The sequence below is a fragment of the Zea mays genome, chromosome 3 (assembly GCF_902167145.1).
Source record: "Zea mays cultivar B73 chromosome 3, Zm-B73-REFERENCE-NAM-5.0, whole genome shotgun sequence".
Taxonomy (NCBI): domain Eukaryota; kingdom Viridiplantae; phylum Streptophyta; class Magnoliopsida; order Poales; family Poaceae; genus Zea; species Zea mays.
This window is the reverse complement of record NC_050098.1, coordinates 33369472-33385463: the sequence shown is the minus strand read 5'-3', so window position 1 is coordinate 33385463 and position 15992 is coordinate 33369472.

Genomic DNA, 15992 nt, shown 5'->3' with positions numbered 1-15992 from the left:
AAAGCCAAACTTAGTGGTTCAAACAGAGGAATACAGCGAAATGTTCAAACAGAGAAATACAATGAAGTGGTTAAGTGAGTACATACTTGTTCACCATAGACAGTTCCCTCATGTGCAAGTGATGCGTGCATAGTCATAGTGTACTTTCCCCACAAGCTTCGTAACTTTTTAAACCTTTTTTCCAAGTCCTTTTCTTCCAAATCCTGACCCGTCACTGAGGACATTTGTTGTTTAAGATCACCATAAAAAACCAACGGCGATGCTTCTAGACAACAGCCACGCTCCTTGAGTTTATAACACTCTTTCACGAAATACCGATCTAGATCTAAAGGCCACTCCATGACCAATGAATCCGCGCAGTCTACACGGGAGAAAAAAATGTATCCAAATGTTGCGGGGAAATGAGTTACACAGGTCAAGATGAATCATGCTTTGCACCTGGGAATCGACCGGGTGAAGAATGACAAGGTCGACCGATAGAGGGCGGGCGCACGCGCCTGGAATAAGGCGAGTGAGTCCGGCGAGATGCGCCAGCGGAGATGCCTCGGATGGGCCTCCATGGAGCAGCACAACCAGGACGCCTGCCGGACCTCCACGAAGAGGAACTACCAGCGATGCAAGAAGCAGAAGATTCGGCTTCCATGCGAGGATAAAGGAAGAAGAGCTAGATGGCAGTAATTGAGGTTGTTTTAGGCGGCTTTTGTCAGCGACAGAGAGGAATGACGATTGGACGCAACGGTAGCCACCCATAGGTCGTAGGTGTGGAAGAAGCTATGGGCGCAAAGCTTCACAGCAATGGCGACCACGCGCGCTAGGGGCCTAAATGCAAATATGTCGGCGCCAGGGGCTTGGCCTGCATATGAACCAAAGCACTGAGCTACTAATCATCAATGAAACTAAAATGCAAAGGAACTAAGAAAGTGACAAGAAACAAATGATGAGCTACAGTATGGGAGGGCTGCAACTGCAGAACCTAAATACTAGCAAAGGATCAGTAGGGGAAAAATATGCTAGCAAGACATTGGCTTACCAGCAGGCAAGCGCTCAAGAGTTCATGTCCCCTGCGTTCAGGCTACCATGCACCTGCTTTGAGAATAGTAAGTTTGAACAAATACAGCTGAAAAATTAAAACATGAACACATTAGATGTCTGGCTTACCTTTACGTTCTAGGTTCGAAGCACGAAACCCATCCTTTCCTTAATGTCTGGCAGCCAGGCGAATGCATCCAAATTTGCCTCGTCTTTAAATACTTCATTAGCTATAGCATACTGATCAGAATCGCCTTTAATATCATTCTGTCTAAGATATTTCATTGCACTCGAGTGGCTCATGCGATGTGATGACTCAGGCGTACCAAGTTATGAGCTCCTTCGCCGAGTCTGGCAGGTGAAGGGCTGAATAGACCCTGTGTTGCTGCTGCTTTGTTTTGTAGGAGACATGGTTCTACATGCCATTACCGCTGGTGTCTTGAACTCATCACAGAAACAAAAGATTTCATCCAACTCAGTTTCAAATTCCATAATAAGTGCATACTTTTTGGAGGACAACTCATTTTTCTTCTGCAATGGAAAGCCAAACTAAGTGGTTCAAACAGAGGAATACAGCGAAATGTTCAAACAGAGAAATACAGTAAAGTGGTTAAGTGAGTACATACTTGTTCACCATAGACAGTTCCCTCATGTGCAAGTGATGCCTGCATAGTCATAGTGTACTTTCCCCACAAGCTTCATAACTTTTTAAACCTTTTTTCGAAGTCTTTTTTTCCAAATCCAGACCCGTCACTGAGGACATTTGTTATTTAAGATCACCATAAAAAACCAACGGCAATGCTTCTGGACAACAGGCACGCTCCTTGAGTTTATAACACTCTTTCACGAAATATCAATCCAGATCTAAAGGCCACTCAATGACCAATGAATCCGCGCAGTCTACATGGGAGAAAAAAATGTATCCGAATGTTGGGGGGAAATGAGTTACACAGGTCAAGATGAATCATGCTTTGCACCTAGGAATCGATCGGGGTAAGACTGACAAGGTCGACCGCTTGAGGGCGGGCGCACGCGCCTGGAATAAGGCGAGTGAGTCTGGCGAGATGCGCCAGCGGAGATGCCTCGGATGGGCCTCTGTGGAGCAGCACAACCAGGACGCCTCCTGGACCTCCATGAAGAGGAACTACCAGCGACGCAAGAAGCAGAAGATTCGGCTTCCATGCACGGAAAAAGGAAGGAGTGCTAGAGGGCAGTAATTGAGGTTGTTTCAGGCGGCTGTTGTGAGCGACGGAGAGGAATGGCGATTGGACGCAACGGCGGCCACCCATAGGTTGTAGGTGTGGAAGAAGGTATGGGGGCAAAGCTTCACAGCAATGGCGGCCACGCGCGCTAGGGGCCTAAATGCAAATATGCCGGCGCCAGGGGCTTGGCCTGCATATAAACCAAAGCACTGAGCTACTAATCATCAATGAAACTAAAATGCAAAGGAACGAAGAAAGCGGCAAGAAACAAATGATGAGCTGCACTATGGGAGGGTTGCAACTGCAGAACCTAAATAATAGCAAAGGATCAACAGGGGAAAAATATGCTAGCAAGAAATTGGCTTACAAGTAGGCAGGCGCTCAAGAGTTCATGTCCCCTGCATTCAGGCTACCATGCACCTGCTTTGAGAACTAGAAGTTTGAACAAATACAGCTGAAAAATTAAAACATGAACACATTAGATGCCTGGCTTACCTTTACGTTCCAGGTTCGAAGCACGAAACCCATCCTTTCCTTAATGTCTGGTAGCCAGGCGAATGCATCCAAATTTGCCTCGTCTTTAAGTACTTCATTAGCTATGGCATACTGATTAGAATCGCCTTTAATATCATTCTGTCTAAGATATTTCATTGCACTCGAGTGGGTCATGCGATGTGATGACTCAGGCGTACCAACTTTTGAGCTCCTCCGCCGAGTCTGGCGGGTGAAGGGTTAAATAGACCCTGTGTTGCTGCTGCTGCGTTTTATAGGAGACATGGTTCTACATGCCATTACCGCTGGTGTCTTGAACTCATCACAGAAACAAAAGATATCATCCAACTCAGTTTCAAATTCCACAATAAGTGTGTAATTTTCTGAGGACAACTCATTTTTCTTCTGCAATCGAAAGCCAAACTTAGTGGTTCAAACAGAGGAATACAGCGAAATGTTCAAACACAGAAATACAGTAAAGTGGTTAAGTGAGTACATACTTGTTCACCATAGACAGTTCCCTCATGTGCAAGTGATGCCTGCATAGTCATAGTGTACTTTCCCCACAAGCTTCGTAACTTTTTAAACCTTTTTCCAAGTCCTTTTTTCCAAATCCAGACCCTCACTGAGGACATTTGTTGTTTAAGATAACCATAAGAAACTAACGACGATGCTTCTGGACAACAGCCACGCTCCTTGAGTTTATTACACTCTTTCACGAAATACCAATCCAGATCTAAAGGCCACTCCATGACCAATGAATCCGCGCAGTCTACATGGGAGAAAAAAATGTATCTGAATGTTGCGGGGAAATGAGTTACACAGGTCAAGATGAATCATGCTTTGCACCTGGGAATCGACCGGGTGAAGACTGACAAGGTCGGCCGCTTGAGGGTGGGCGCACGTGCCTGGAATAAGGCGAGTGAGTCCGGCGAGATGCTCCAGCGGAGATGCCTCGGTCGGGCCTCCATGAAGCAGCACAACTAGGATGCCTGCTGGACCTCCACGAAGAGGAACTACCAGCGACGCAAGAAGCAGAAGATTCGGCTTCCATGCGCGGAAAAAAAGCAAGGAGAGCTAGAGGGCAGTAATTGAGGTTGTTTCAGGCGGTTGTTCTCAGCGATGGAGAGGAATGGCGATTGGACGCAACGGCGGCCACCCATATGTCGTAGGTGTAGAAGAAGCTATGGGGGCAAAGCTTCACAGCAATGGCGGCCACGCGCGTTTGGGGCCTAAATGCAAATATGCCGGTGCCAGGGGCTTGGCCTGCATATCAACCAAAGCACTGAGCTACTAATCATCAATGAAACTAAAATGTAAAGGAACTAAGAAAGCGGCAAGTAACAAATGATGAGCTGCATAATGAGAGGGCTGCAACTGCAAAACCCAAATACTAGCAAAGGATCAGCAGGGAAAAATATGCTAGCAAGACATTGGCTTACCAGCATGCAGGCGCTCAATAGTTCATGTCCCTTGCGTTCAGGCTACCATGCACCTGCTTTGAGAACAGTAAGTTTGAACAAATACAGCTGAAAAATTAAAACATGAACACATTAGATGCCTGGCTTACCTTTACGTTCCAGGTTCGAAGCACGAAACCCATCCTTTTCTTAATGTTTGGCAGCTAGCCGAATGCATTCAAATTTGCCTTGTCTTTAAGTACTTTGTTAGCTATAGCATACTGATCAGAATCGTCTTTAATATTATTATGTCTAAGATATTTCATTGCACTCGAGTGGATCATGTGATGTGATGACTCAGGCGTACCAACTTCTGAGCTCCTCCGCCGAGTATGGCGGGTGAAGGGCTGAATAGACCTTGTGTTGCTGCTGTTGCATTTTGTAGGAGACATGGTTCTACATGCCATTACAGCTGGTGTCTTGAACTCATCACAGAAACAAAAGATTTCATCCAACTCAGTTTCAAATTCCACTATAAGTGCGTACTTTTCAGAGGACAACTCATTTTTCTTCTGCAATGGAAAGCCAAACTTAGTGGTTCAAACAGAGGAATATAGCGAAATGTTCAAATAGAAAATACAGTAAAGTGGTTAAGTGAGTACATACTTGTTCACCATAGACAGTTCCCTCATGTGCAAGTGATGCCTGCATAGTCATAGTGTACTTTCCCCACAAGCTTCGTAACTTTTTAAACCTTTTTTCCAAGTCCTTTTTTCCAAGTCCAGACCCGTCACTGATGACATTTGTTGTTTAAGATAACCATAAAAAACCAACGGCGATGCTTCTAGACAACAGCCACGCTCCTTGAGTTTATAACACTCTTTCACGAAATACCGATCCAGATCTCAAGGCCACTCCATGACCAATGAATCCGCGCAGTCTACATGGGAGAAAAAATGTATCCAAATGTTGGGGGGAAATGAGTTACAGAGGTCAAGATGAATCATGCTTTGCACTTGGGAATCGATCGGGTGAAGAGTGACAAGGTCGGCCGCTTGAGGGCGGGCGCACGCGCCTGGAATAAGGCGAGTGAGTCCCGCGAGATGCGCCAGCGGAGATGCCTCGGATGGGCCTCCGTGGAGCAGCACAACCGGGACGCCTGCCGGACCTCCACGAAGTGGAACTACCAGCGACGCAAGAAGCAGAAGATTCGACTTCCATGCGCGGAAAAAGAAAGGAGACCTGGAGGGCAGTAATTGAGGTTGTTTCAGGCGGCTGTTGTCAGCGACGAAGAGGAATGGCGATTGGATGCAACGGCGGCCACCCATAGGTCGTAGGTGTGGAAGAAGCTATGGGGGCAAAGCTTCACAGCAATGGCGGCAACGCGCGCTTGGGGCCTAAATGCAAATATGCTAGCGCCAGGGGCTTGGCCTGCATATCAACCAAAGCACTGAGCTACTAATCATCAATGAAACTAAAATGCAAAGGAACTAAGAAAGCGACAAGAAACAAATGATGAGCTGCAGTATGGGAGGGCTGCAACTGCAGAACCTAAATACTAGCAAAGGATCAGCAGGGAAAATAATGCTAGCAAGACATTGGCTTACCAGCAGGCAGGCGCTCAAGAGTTCATTTCCCCTGCGTTCAGGCTACCATGCACCTTCTTTGAGAACAGTAAGTTTGAATAGATACAACTGAAAAATTAAAAAAATGAACACATTAGATGCCTGGCTTACCTTTACGTTCCAGGTTCGAAGCACGAAACCCATCCTTTCCTTAATGTTTGGCAGCCAGGCGAATGCATCCAAATTTGCCTCATCTATAAGTACTTCATTAGCTATAGTATACTAACCAGAATCGCCTTTAATATCATTCTGTGTAAGATATTTCATTGCACTCGAGTGGGGCATGCGATGTGATGACTCAGGCGTACCAACTTCTGAGCTCCTTCGCCGAGTCTGGCGGGTGAAGGGCTGAATAGACCCTGTGTTGCTGCTGCTGCGTTTTGTAGGAGACATGGTTCTACATGCCATTACTGCTGGTGTCTTGAACTCATCACAGAAACAAAAGATTTCATCCACCTCAGTTTCAAATTCCACAATAAGTGTGTACTTTTCTGAGGACAGCTCATTTTTCTTCTGCAATGGAAAGCCAAACTTAGTGGTTCAAACAGACGAATACAGCGAAATGTCCAAACAGAGAAATACAGTAAAGTGGTTAAGTGAGTACATACTTGTTCACCATAGACAATTCCCTCATGTGCAAGTGATGCCTGCATAGTCATAGTGTACTTTCCCCACAAGCTTCGTAACTTTTTAAACCTTTTTTCCAAGTCTTTTTTTCCAAATCTAGACCCGTCACTGAGGACATTTGTTGTTTAAGATCACCATAAAAAACCAACGGCGATGCTTCTGGACAACAGCCACGCTCCTTGAGTTTATAACACTCTTTCACGAAATACCGATCTAGATCTAAAGGCCACTCCATGACCAATGAATCCGCGCAGTCTACATGGGAGAAAAAATGTATCTGAATGTTGCGGAGAAATGAGTTACATAGGTCAAGATGAATCATGCTTTGCACCTGGGAATCGACCGGGTGAAGACTGACAAGGTCGGTCGCTTGAGGGCGGGCGCACGCGCCTGGAATAAGGCGAGTGAGTCCGGCGAGATGCGCCAGCGGAGATGCCTCGGATGGGCCTCCGCGGAGCAGCACAACCAGGACGCCTGTCGGACCTCCACGAAGAGGAACTACCAGCGATGCAAGAAGCAGAAGATTCGGCTTCCATGCGCGGAAAAAGGAAGGAGAGCTGGAGGGCAGTAATTGAGGTTGTTTCAGGCAGCTGTTGTCAGCGACGGAAAGGAATGGCGATTGGACGCAACGACGGCCACCCATAGGTCGTAGGTGTGGAAGAAGCTATGGGGGCAAAGCTTCACAGCAATGGCGGCCACGCGCGCTAGGGCCTAAATGCAAATATGCCGGCGGCAGGGGCTTGGCCTGCATATCAACCAAAGCACTGAGCTACTAATCATCAATGAAACTAAAATGCAAAGGAACAAAGAAAGCGGCAATAAACAAATTATGAGCTGCAGTATGGGAGGGCTGCAACTGCAGAACCTAAATACTAGCAAAGGATCAGCAGGGGAAAATATGCTAGCAAGACATTGGCTTAGCAGCAGGCAGGCGCTCAAGAGTTCATGTCCCCTGCGTTCAGGCTACCATGCACCTGCTTTGAGAACAGTAAGTTTGAACAAATACAGCTGAAAAATTAAAACATGAACACATTAGATGCCTGGCTTACCTTTACGTTCTAGGTTCGCAGCATGAAACCCATCATTTCCTTAATGTCTGGCAGCCAGGCGAATGCATCCAAATTTGCCTCGTCTTTAAGTACTTCATTAGCTATAGCATACTGATCAGAATCGCCTTTAATATCATTCTGTCTAAGATATTTCATTGCACTCGAGTGGGTCATGCGATGTGATGACTCAGGTGTACCAACTTCTGAGCTCCTCCGCCGAGTCTGACGGGTGAAGGGCTGAATAGAACCTGTGTTGTTGCTGCTGCGTTTTGTAGGAGACATGGTTCTACATGCCATTACCGCTGGTGTCTTGAACTCATCACAGAAACAAAATATTTCATCCAACTCAGTTTCAAATTCCACAATAAGTGTGTTCTTTTCTGAGGACAACTCATTTTTCTTCTGCAATGGAAATCCAAACTTAGTGGTTCAAACATAGGAATACAGCGAAATGTTCAAACAGAGAAATACAGTAAAGTGGTTAAGTGAGTACATACTTGTTCATCATAGATAGTTCCCTCATGTGCAAGTGATGCCTGCATAGTCATAGTGTACTTTCCCCAGAAGCTTCATAACTTTTTAAACCTTTTTTCCAAGTCCTTTTTTTCCAAATCCAGACCCGTCACTAAGGACATTTGTTGTTTAAGATCACCATAAAAAACCAAGAGCGATGCTTCTGGACAACAACCACGCTCCTTGAGTTTATAACACTCTTTCACGAAATACCGATCTAGATCTAAAGGCCACTCCATGACCAATGAATCCGCGCAGTCTACAAGGGAGAAAAAAAATGTATCCGAATGTTGGGGGAAATGAGTTACACAGGTCAAGATGAATCATGCTTTGCACCTGGGAATCGACCGGGTGAAGACTGACAAGGTCGACCGCTTGAGGGCGGGCGCACGCGCCTGGAATAAGGCGAGTGAGTCCGGCGAGATGCGCCAGCAGAGATGCCTCGGATGGGTGTAACACCCGTCTGATCCCACACAATGGATGTTACCAAAAACCCTTCCTACAAAACTTATGCAACACATAGAGAAAGAAAGTACTGCAAAATCCGGCAGCACCTCCCTTGAAAGAAGCATAACAAGGGAAACATAGAGTTTATACACGATATAAAATAAAGATAATTGACATAGTATAATCGAACTGCAATGGTAGAAAAGAGCATTCATGACCAGACAAAAGATAGACAACACATCCCACAAAACTAAACAGTTCGACTACCATGAGAGATTAGAATGTAATAATCCCCTAGACTTGACCCTCCCTGTTAAACATCATTATTAAGTAGTGGTTCCTTTATTTAAAGGTGTGGTGGTCGTGCTGCTACGTCCCTTCTTTCCCAAAGCAAAGATCAGGTGCCTGCATCAGACAATGCAAGAGTGAGATGACACATCTCAGCAAGGTAAAAGAGCAAACAACAGTTGGACAATGTAAACCAACCATGCATAAGCAACCACGTGGTTCAAAACTTCTTTCTTGAATATTAAATTGCAGCAAGTAAGCAAGTAATGAATTACTTAATACCAAGATGAATCACAAAGTAAAAATCCACATCATCCTCATCACCATAATAGGTTCCACACTTCCCCATGAATGCACATGGCTACAGATGCAGTATGACTTCTGCCTTCATACCTCTAAGGATATGAAGCTGCATCATACCCCTTCTCGGGCAACATATGATGCTCATTGTACCGGTACGGTCGGACCATAAGATCGCGACGAAACTTCAATGCAATGGATGATGAATGCATTATGCATGTCAACAACATGAGTTCTTCCCAAATAAAAAGTGCTAGTCATATACTTCCACCCATTTCACATAATAAACCACATGGGTAACATGATTGTTGGGGGCCTTCGGCTTCCGAAGGTCCTCAAAAACATGATTTGACATTATTTTCCAAGTGAAATATGTGAGCGGGTATCTTCAGAATCGGATCATGAGTATACAAGAGCACAGTCAGGACGAAGCCTGAACGAGACGAAAGATGATAATGACGAAGGTCTAGATGATCACGAAGCTGTGCGCAGAAAAGCTTCGGCATGATAGCAGAAAAGGGGAACCGACTTAAAGATGAAAAGGCAAATTAGACCTCGAAGAATTACTATAGAGTTATTAGCAACTGTAAGGGGCATGAATGTAATTGTACATGGGCTGCGTCCCTTGCCTATAAATAGATGAACAGTACTCCCGTACTGTTCACGCTGACTTGGCATTCGCTCTTTGCATCACGCCTGTACCCTTACTTTCCATCAAACCGAAGGTACATTTATAATTTGTTATTCTGGATATGGTAATGCAAATAAAAATAAGTTGATAATAATGTTTATGTTAAATTTTCATATTTCGTATACGAATCCTTCCTTATCATTTATTGTGCTTATGAAGGTTTTTCCTTCACAACCTTCGTCCGAAATTCATTATATCCGAAGGGACATAATGTCTTGAAGGACGAAGGACTTTAATATTTAACATTTTTTATGTTGCCTTGTTCTTAACTCGAAGCATTTGAGAACAAGTCCCCAACATTGGCGCCCACCTCCGGTGAACTCACTTCCACTTTTTGAGTTTTGAACACCTTCGGCAAGCATCACCTTCGTCATGCCGCCGAAGAAAGCTTCAGCAACAGGGGCTGCCGCTCTGCAGCCGCTGGATCCCAATAAGGATGCCCTTTCTCTTAGGGAGGCCCGAAACTAGAAGAGGAAGGCCACCAGTCCAACGCCTCAGGAGGACGACTTGGATCAAGAAATCCAACACTTAGAGATGCTCCATCAGCAGGTCCAACGGAAGAAGGAAAAGATGGCTCGACTAGCTGACCTGCAAACGCAGATAGACGAAGCCTCTGAAGAAGTTCGTCATCTTGCTCAAGATGAGCAGAATTGAAGGCCTCCGCACAAAGAGCTCCATCAGGAGGGCTTCTACAACGAGGACGACTGGTATGAAGATTTCCATCATGGAAATTTTGCTTTTGATGATACCTCTCCTCTGTCAACAGAACTGCAAGCTACACATTGGCCCCAATCTTACAAGCCACCCCAACTCCCCATGTACGACGGACATTCAGACCCGAAGCAATTCTTGATGAGTTATGAAGCAACCATATCTTCGTATGGTGGCAATACTGCAGTCATGGCAAAGTCTTTCGTCATGGCTGTCAAGAGTGTTGCACAAACCTGGTACTCCTCTCTTCGGCCAGGAACAATCACCTCATGGCAGAAGATGAAGGAATGCTGATAACTAGTTTCCAAGGGTTTCAAACGAAGCCGGTCACTGCTCAAGCTTTATTCCAGTGCACCCAGGACCACGAAGAATACCTTGAGGCGTATGTCCGAAGGTTCTTGCGTCTGAGGGCACAAGCACCAACGGTGCCCAATGAAATTGTCATTGAGGCCATGATTAAGGGGCTTCGGCCGGGACCTTCAGCCCAATACTTTGCCAAGAAACCCCCTCAAACTTTGGAGAAGCTGCTCCAGAAGATGGATGGGTATATTCGAGCTGACAATGACTTCCGCCAAAGAAGAGAGGAAGCATACAGGTTCTCTGAAATGACCAGGGGCTTCGGAGGAAGAATCCACCCGAGGCACGTCAGGTCAATTCACAACTCTACTCAGAGTGATGACAGAGGAAGTCAACAACAGAGGCCACAGTATTCCTCGCAAGCTTTGGGGCAGCAGCAAAGCTCTTTCCGGCCGCCAGCTCCAAGGGGCAGAGGCGCCAGGGGCTTCGGAGGAAGGTTTGGGGATCAGCCCAGGAAAATTTATTGTCTATTCTGTGGTGAGGACAAGGGCCACACCACCAGGATGTGCCATGTTACCATCCAGAAGCAAAACGAGATAGCAGAAGCTGCAGCGCAACAGAGTCAGCCGAAGCAAGTCATGCATACTGCTTCGTACCATTTGCCCTACATTCCAGAGTATGTAGGCAACCACCCTGCAGCTTCTGTTGCTTCGGCAAGCCAACCTCAGGCATCTTGGCAACAGCCTCCACCTCCACCACCAACGCAACGAGGCCAGCAACCAGAAGGGAGTCAGCACACTCACCTCCAACGGGACTTCAGAGAAGAGTCCGAAGCTCGCACAATCAATAGTACTGTGCCAGAGTCGAAGCATATTTACTGACAAATATCCTACCCCGACAGCAGCTTTTCGCATTCAGTATTATTTTCTTTTTAATAAAGAACAATTATGGGAAGCTTAAGTGCTTTTTGTCGTTTTCAATCTCTTGTAACAGTTTCGCTTTTTACCATAATGAAAATATATCTTCTCCATAGGCTTAAGTTGCCGAAGCATAAGAATCTATGGTGGCAAGGAGGACCTTCGAATTATCAAAAATTTGTTCAAAGGAACGCAGTATAGTTTCCTCGAAGCAGCAAAAAGTCGTTCATAAGAGAGCGCAGCGTAAGTTTTCTGCTCAAAAGTCGTTCCAAAGGGAATGCAGAGCTTACAGCGAAAAATAAACGCTGATTCCGCTGAAAGTAAAAGGCGAAGAAGCTCCTAAGGGAGGCTTACAGCGAAAAATAAACGCTGATTCCGCTGAAAGTAAAAGGCGAAGAAGCTCCTAAGGGAGGCTTATAGCGAAAAATAAACGCTGATTCCGCTGAAGTAAAAGGCGAAGAAGCTCCTAAGGGAGGCTTGCAGTAAAAAAACGTCGATCTTCGGCAAATATCATTTTGCATAACATCACATCATTACATCATTTGCATAGCATAACATCATATTGCATCAACAACGCCAGAAGGGGGTCTCAGTATTGATATTGGATTGTTTCGAAGAAATAGTGACAGGACACAAAAAATAGCTATTGAGGAATTATACCTTCGTCAAACTCTGAAATGAAAAGATCTATTGATTATTGATTTTACGAGGATTGGTTGAGAACACGGATATTATTTACGAAGCATCAAAAGAAGGGAAGGTGTTTTTTCGCCGAAGGCTCAAAAACGGTATGTATATGAAGTTTCATGCATCGTAAAGAATAGAACCATAAATAGTTAATATATTACATTCAAAGTTACAAAATATTACACATGTTTCTCAACAAACATTAAATTCTAAATGTTTTTACAACAGCATCTAATCTTCCCTTAGAACTACTTCTGCAGCTTCGTTTAGTAGCTGATCAACAACTTTATCCATGATGGCTTCGGCCATTTTCCTAATTTCGTCGTCCCCCTTCGCGTGGGGGTCCGCAGATGGCTCGGCAGGTTCTGAGGGAGGAGAAGATACAGATACATTACTATTACAAACCGTAAACAAGTTCGAAATCAAAAAATTACAACAAAGAGCCAAAAACCACTAGTCAATACCTATTTGCCCTTCGACCTCCGCACTTTTTTCAGCGGTCTCTGCTACTTTTCTAGCGTCATGAATGCCTTTTTCGCTTTTTCGTATAATTTCTTGGGCCATTTCCCGGCCACCGTTGTCCCAGATGTCGGTGAAAAATTTTCCACCGACCAGGCTCGCTTTAGCCGAGGGGTCTTTTATATCTTCGGAGGATAAGGCGGCTTCGAATTGTGCCAAGAATTTCACATGGTCACAGCCTTTCCTCTCCAAAATGGTTGCAATCTCCCTGGCACCCGAAAAGGCACATATGTCTCCACGACTATTCAAAATTTCGTCAAAGGCTTCAGCTTCGTGGCTGATCCATTCAATTGGGCCTTCGGGGTCACCCCTTATGAAGTTCTCTTCACTTGAAAAAGTGCCAACGCTGGCGAAGCTGGTTCTTACTTTCTTAACACATTCTATAGATTTTTCATAGCATCTTTTCTTAGATGCATGAAGCTCTTCAACGCTTTTTTCCAAATGGTTTGCCCATTGTTCACTGATTTCTCGTTTTGTTTCTTCAAGTGTGTGTTCCTCTCTAGCTCTGGCTAGTTGTTTTCGAAGATCTTACATTTCACGCTTCTGAGCCTCAGCTTGACATTTAAAAGTAGCTTCGTCTTCTTTTATTCTATTTATCAATGAATGTAATATTTTATCTTTTTCGAGACCTTCGTTCCTTAGTTCAATTACTATGGAACGAAGGTTGCTTAGGGCCATAACACACCCTTCGTCTTCGGCATCTTTTTGGGCCCTGAGGGCATTGCTAAGTATAGGGCCCTGCAAAGAAAAATGTGTGTGCGTCAATAAATTTAAGCAAACGAAAAATTTTGGTTTCAAGAAAAAATACAAAGATCTCATTTTTGCACCTTTAAGCTATTGTACGCCAAGCTGTCGATCAGCTCGTTTTTCGACAACACCGAGAGCCCATCTTCTAGTGTTGGGAATCCGAAGCTCTTGCTCATCTCCCGACAGACAGAAATCCCCTTGCTGTCAGGGAGACAATACAAGAAGTCTTCTTCTCCGCTGCCGTTGAATATCAACGCCCCCTTTGGATATTTCAGTTTTTGGGTGTAAAACTGGGCCTCTTGCTTTTCTTTTTCAGTCAACTTTTTCCCCGAAGCATGTCGTAAAATATAATCGAAAGCTTCGGAAAATGCTTCGGGGGCGGCAGTGCCAGTTTCTTCAGCCAAAATTTGTTCTGTTGTTTCTGTTTCTTCGGCTTCCAAGGATTTCACCTTGGTGGGCTCTGAAGGCCCAGCTTCAGTCTCAGATTGGTGCTTTGAAGCTTCGGCACCAGAGGCTTTAATTTGCACTTCGGAAGTTTCCACAATTTTCTTCGAAGTAGTGCTTGAAGACTTTATTGTCTCCAAAACATCCAGAACATTAACCATCCTTTTTCTTTTGGGGGTCATTGATGGACCCTTTTGGCTTTTTGGTGCTTCAGCTTTTGCTGAAGGACTTAGAATTTCCGATGTCTTTGTTTCTTCAGCCCTCGGTTCTTCTATTTTTTCCGTCGCTGGCATTTTGGCCGGCCCTTCAATATTTGGCAGAAGAGTTGGCTCCTTGGCTTCGGTGACCGAAGAGGTCTCACCGACAAACTCAGGCACCGTGGCCGGTTCAATATAGCGTGGCCGGTGTGTGAGAACCTTCATCTTTTTCCTCTTCGGCGCTGGCTCACTAGAAGGAGCTGAAGCAACTTCCTTCGCAGAAAATGTATTCTTTCTTTTTTGACCCCGTGTTGGATAACGGTAGTCGGGGTAGACAAACCCAATTGCATGAAATACTCGGTTGAGTCTTTTCTTCTTTCGGCCTCCGAAGGACGCAGATAGTGCAGTGTCCTCCGCCTTCGAGTATAATCCAAGCATTTCATCACTTATGGCCTCAATACTTTTCAGCCAGTCATCATCTGGCTCGACGAATTTATCTCCATATTTGAATGTGTATTTTAGCCTAACTAATCCACCTTCGTCAGTTTCCCTAACGGTCTCCTTCGGCATTTCCCACTTTTCTGCAAGTGGCCATACTCTGAAGGCAATGTGTTCTTGGATCAAATCCCTTGTCCCAATAAAAGAGCAGACTACGTCGAAGGCTCTCTAGCATTCTTCGGCTGCTTCATCCATTTCCACCTTCGGCCTCCGGAGGCCGAAGCGTTGCCAGATAGGGCGCATAATGATATCTTTAATATCTTCCCGTGTTTTCAAATCATTTTTCACATAAAACGATTCCATCATCCAGTCGCCGGGCCATCTCTTTCGAAAGGTTGGCACGGGACAGCTTGACCCAGATCGGGCACCGAAGCTGTAGCAGCCAAAATTGTTGTGATACTGCTCTTTACCCCAGGGTTTTGTCTCATACAATAGCTCATGTATGTTGCAGAAAATTTTTGCATTTGGTTCTAAACCTTGGCTCCTCACGGCCCAGACGAAGATGCCCATCCTTATGATTGCTTCGGGAGTAATTTGATGAAGGCAGATTTCAAATATCTTCAGTACTTCCACAACAAAACTGCTCAAGGGAAACCGCAGTCCAGCCTTTAAGAAGCTTCGGAATATCACGACTTCATTCTCCTCGGGAGTCGGACAAGTCTTCTCTCCTTCGTCAGCCCTCACAATAGACAAGTCCCGAAAATATCTACCCCTTATATTGATAAGATGGCTTTGTTTAATACTTGATTTCCCAAAAACCGCATGGCTTGGTCGCCAAGGTCGATCTTCGGAATCTTCACCACCACTATCCACATCATAACTGTCACTGTCACCAGTGTCTTCAGATAAACCCTCTAAAATCTCCCTAGTAATCTTCTCTGTATTTGTCTTTGCTATTGATTGAAGAAAGCCAAGATGCATCTCCTTAGAAAGGCTCAACTTCGATTCAGCAACAGCTTTTTTATCTTCAGACATCTTCGAAAATGCTGAGAAAGTGCTCTCGAAACCGAAGCTTAAAAATTTAAAAAGCCAAGCAAGTGTTGTTGCGCAAGGGCTAAAAGTCGAATGAGCAAGAGCAGATGGCAAGAAAGCGTGTCAAATGAACTCGTGGTGAGCTCTTATTTATACACCTAGTGCGTTGAAAGCTGGAGGGTCCCGCTTGTCAATGACTGTTGCTATTCTAGCAAAGGGAAGGTGTTTTTTCGGACTTTCGGCTTAAGGCCTTCGTCCATGTCGCAATATGAATTTATCATTTTAGCAAATTAATATTGCGAGGGGCTACTTTGTTGGGCCTTCGGCTTCCGAAGGTCCT